Raw genomic sequence first — 4,976 nt, 5'->3', positions numbered from 1 at the left:
CCAGTGACCTGTGGCGTTTTAAAAAAGTCCCGCTTCTGGGGAGGATTACGTCAAGCCCAGCACTAGGTGTCGCTGCAGCCTTCTTTGGGTGCTGCTCGGCGGCCGGTAGTGCGCGCTCCCGGCTACCCTGAGGGAGGGGTTGGAGCTCCCCGGCTACCGTAGCCGCCTGGGCCGCGGGACCCCGGTCCCCTAGGCTGTCCCCGCAAACTCTGACCTTTCCGTGGGTGACCGAAGAACTCCCCGGATTCCACGCGCCCGTGCCGATTCGGGCTTCTCAGCTGCTTGATGGACCTCCCCGCTGTGTGTTTTTCCAGGCCTCAGGGATGCTCCTCCTTTCCTGGTAAGATGGCGCTGCCTTCTCTCCGCGAGAGCTCGCTGGGAGAGCCGCCGCAGCCGCGGCAGTGCTGGCCTCTTGGTCAGGAAATCTTGTCCAGCGGACCTTTCCTTACCTTCCTAGAGAATTCCGAAGCCCCTTAGCTGCCAATCAACATTCCCTGAGCGACTCAGACGCTGTTTCTATCTGTTCTGGGACCAGAGTCAGAACAAGTCCGACTGTTCGGTCGCCATCTTCAAGCTCCGCCCCCAGAATGTCTTCTTTCTTACATTTCTTTCCCAAACCTGCTTCTATGTGTTTCACTGTGTATTCTTTTGTCTTCCCAAATTGTCCATCTCTTTCTCAAAATCTAGGAATTTCTGAAAAAACAGAATTCATCTTAATGGTCCAAAGCAGAGGGGAAGCTAACAGACCAAGAAAAGATCCTTTTTAGTTTCCAACTTCAGGAAACTCAAACCTATTAGAGGGTACAGGTCCAGTGATAGTAATCAGTAGGGCAGATATAGGAGTGGAGTTAGATTTTAGGCCATGGGATAGGCCAACCATGGGTAAGACAAAAACTTCACAGAAGAAAAGACCCTGGCCTTTAATGATAAGTTGTGCTTTTTTTTTTTTTTTTTTTTTTTTTTTTTAAATATATTTTATTGATTTTTTACAGAGAGGAAGGGAGAGAGATAGAGAGCTAGAAACGTCGATGAGAGAGAAACACCGACCAGCCGCCTCTTGCACACCCCCTACCGGGGATGTGCCCGCAACCAACGTACATGCCCTTGACCAGAATCGAACCTGGGACCTTTCAGTCCGCAGACCGACGCTCTACCACTGAGCCAAACCGGTTTCGGCAAGTTGTGCTTTTTTTAAAGTGGGTATTTTCCTAAGACAGAAACCCAAGAGGCATCCCATTCCTCTATCCACTACAAATACTTTTAATCCTCATGGCTTATTGATTCTTTCTCCTTATTGATTCTTTTTTCCATTTCTTCTTGTCCATCCAAATTACCATTGCTTATTGTTAGCATACCATTGACTTTGGAAGTATAGAACCACTTCTTATTTATCTTCTTGTCTATGTTCTGATTCTCTTTGAAAATATTTACCTTGCAGCTTTCTTTCTTTCTTTCTTTCTTTCTTCCTTCCTTCCTTCCTTCCTTTCTTTCTTTCTTTCTTTCTTTCTTTCTTTCTTTCTTTCTTTCTTTCTTTCTTTCTTTCTTTCGACTCCTTTACACTCTCAAAAACTTTTGCTTATGTGAGTGATAGAAAGTTTTTACCATATTAGAAATTAACACTAAGAAATTAAAAAATTAAATTAAAAATAGGAAGATAAAAAAACTGTTACGTGTTAACATAAATAAAATATTTTTAGAAAAATATAACTTACAAAATAAAATAAATTTTAGTGAAAAGAGTGGCATTTTTTAACTTTTATTTTTTTCAAGTCTTTGTAATGTTGGGTTTAATAGAGGACAGGATTCATAGATCTGTTTTTACATTCAGTCTGTTGCAATATCACATTTTGTGTAACCTCTGTAAGCCTCCACTAAAAACTCATAAAAAGTAAGGGTGAAATGTTATTATGAAAATATTTTTGACCTTGCAAACCTTCTTAAAAGGTCTTGGGGACCTCAGGGCTTCTTGGGTTACGCTTTGAGAACTGCTGGTATAGATCTTTCTAAAGTACAAATCTGATTTTGTTTCCTCCTTGTTTAAAAATCTTCCAGAAGTTCTCTTTTGCCTACAGGATGAAGTAAATGCGGGCATGGGAAGACATTAAGGTGACTCCTAGATTTTAGGCTTAGGTAATTAGATAAACAAAATAGAAAATAAGAAAGGAGAGAAAGAGGAAGCATATTTTTCGCAGCCATGAAATTGATGAATTCAGGTTTTTTTTCGGTCATGGATTGTGAGGTGAGTATCAGTGAGTGAATGGATGTTGACCAGCCCATATATGACAATAGGATTTGGACCTGGAGGTCCAAGAAGCCAAACCACACCTCTGTGTGGCAATTGGCCCAGAATTGTCAGGACTTGGTCAGTGGCTGCCAATTTCCCTTTTTTTTTTTTTTTTTTTTTTTGCCACTACTTCCAAATCAGGACCAATCAAAGAAAGTCACCTATGTTCTCCAGAACAATAATATCCTATGCCCTGCTTCTAGATACCCCACCTCCAGATTTCCCGGGGCTCATAATCTCAGATCAGAATTTACCTGAAGCATCTCCTGTTGTTTTCACTCTAAAGTAGGGGTGTCGAACTCAATCAGAAAAGGGGCCAAAATCTAAAATCCAGCCTAAATCGCGGGCCGAATGGTTTACTGAACAGTCATAAACTGTCATTGTGATGGAAACGCAGCGGAGTGCAGTGATGACAGCGAGGTGCGGGCCACATTGCAAGGCCTGGCGGGACGGATTTGGCCCGCGGGCCTTGTGTTTGACACATGTGCTCTAAAGCTTCCCCATTTCTCTGCCTGCCATTGAGTCTTTGCCAAACACAAAAGATGATGACTGACTCCCTTAATATAGCAAACTACATACACAGTTTCTGTTTGTTCTCATTTGGGTGACCTTCATTTATTTCTACACCAGTGCGTGAAAGTGTCCATGGGAGGCTGAGTTAGGGCAGATATGGCTAAGCAAACACCATCCTGACCAATGGGGCCAGTCTAGGAACCTTGGGAAGCTGCTTAATCTCAGTTACTTTACATACTTCAGGAGAGTTGGTGGGTGAAGACCTCTAGTGCAAGTCAGTTGTCATGGTTCCCAATCATTTTCAGAGTTGAGTAAATCATCGAAAGCATTGCTTTTATTACCCTGCTATCCAATGTTTCATCCCCTGGGAGCTCTGCCTTTTGGTTTGGTGTTAAACTCTGTTGATTTGTCGATTAATGAGTCTTTGAGTTTTTTCTTTCTTCTCTGTCGCATTGCCACTGCCCTCGTCCATGTGTGCATGATCTCAGAGCAGCAATCAGCGGCGACCCCTTTGAGCCTCTTTTCTCTTTATTTTTTATTTTATTTTATTATTATTATTATTATTATTATTATTATTATTATTTATTATTATTGTCCTAAATTGTTTATCAGGAAAGGAATTTTACAAACATTACTTACATTAGCGGTAATGGTGGAACTGGAGAGTATTGCGCCTTCTCCAAGCTGCGCGGCGAGAACCGCCAATAGTGTGGTGGAACTTGTGGCCCTTCCCAAGGCCACGGCTCTTGCGGCCTGCGGATGTCAGCCCTCGCATCTCCCTGTGCTTGTGGACTGGTTTGGTGATCCATTGGGTGCCAGGATTTCTTCTGATAGCTTTGTGGAATGGATCAATGAGGATAACCTCAAAGAATTTGTACGTGGAATCTTCGCCAACCCAGTAAGAATTCAGGACTCTCAGAGCCCCACAGTGTCGTCCAGTTCTCTCTTGGGCAATAGACTGAAGACTTCGAGCAAACTTCAGCTGGTTAACACCATGATGGACGCGGGCTTGCCATAGGTTGCACCCTTAGGAACGGGGCGTTTGCGGCCACCACGGCGTACACGAATCCACTATATGACATAACTTTGCTTGGCCTTGTAGCCCAGCCTGCGCGCTTTGTCTGGCCGGGTGGGGGTGGGAGTGGGGGCCCTGTGCAGCGCGGAGAGCTGGCGGTACTGCCAGCAGCGCACCCTAAGAAGGAAGCACATCACATCCGACTGCTTCTTCCTCCATAGCTCCTGGATGTATTTGTAAGCGCCCATCTTGGCTTACCTTGATGGCTGCGGCCAGACGGAAAGCCAGCCTCTTTTCACTTTAAATGATCGTGCATGCTGTTTATGTTAATCTTCCCCTAACTTCCATAGTGTTAGTAATTCCCGAAAGCATTTGCTCTATTTGTAGACTTTGGTTGACATTTGTGCCCTCCATCCTACGGCTCCCGTCAGTGACCAGCAGCTTCTGTCCTGCTGTTCTCCTACATGTCCCAGGCTCCTGCCCACGCTGCGTTTATGACACCACCTGCCTTTGGTCACTCTGCTGCTTTATCTCAGTTTTACCTTTTCCATGTGTCCTTGCTTAACTCATTTTTTGACTCTCACTTTGTCCTTCAGTAGTCTAACCCTCTGTACTAGATCCTTCTATTGTGAACTTGATCATGCTGCAAACTACGTTTCCTTGGGAGGTCCCAGGTTAAAGTTGGCCATAACGGAAGCTGCAGGAGGTTTGGGAAGCGTAAGTGAAAGCATCAGCCATTACACTTGGAAAGTTGCTTATTGGTTAGATGCCAAGATGCCAGCAGGTTCCAGTTTGTCTCCTGCTTCTCCACTCCACTTCCAGCTCTCTCTCCCAGCTGCCCATCCTACCGACCGGCAGCCATGCTGGACCCACCGCCAGATGCTTTGCTGTAAGCTAGAGGCATTAGCCCCAAAGAGTCAATACTCTTCCATTCAGTGGCCCTCTTCTACTACCAGCAACTGGATGTGCTGGACTCCTAGATTCAACCAGGAATGGGAGCGGAGGACTGCAGTCCTTTCTCATAGATCCGCTAGCATCTAGTACCTGGTTGCATACTCTCTGATCTTCCTCACTTTCACTGAATTCTTATCACTTTGGGTGATAAAACTCTGATTTTATGTTATCAAACATGCTCCCATACTCTATGTCCTCTCTCTCTCTCTC

The 4,976-nt window shown here is 44.8% G+C and overlaps 1 pseudogene; it reads right to left on the bottom strand.

Moving 5' to 3' along the window:
* Positions 1–3,317: 3,317 nt before the first annotated feature.
* On the bottom strand, positions 3,318–4,097 carry LOC118711595 (annotated as a pseudogene).
* Positions 4,098–4,976: the final 879 nt, after the last annotated feature.

This window comes from Pipistrellus kuhlii, unplaced genomic scaffold (assembly GCF_014108245.1).
Source record: "Pipistrellus kuhlii isolate mPipKuh1 unplaced genomic scaffold, mPipKuh1.p scaffold_m20_p_8, whole genome shotgun sequence".
In the NCBI taxonomy this organism is placed as follows: Eukaryota; Metazoa; Chordata; class Mammalia; order Chiroptera; family Vespertilionidae; genus Pipistrellus; species Pipistrellus kuhlii.
This window is presented reverse-complemented; position numbering and strand designations above follow the sequence as displayed.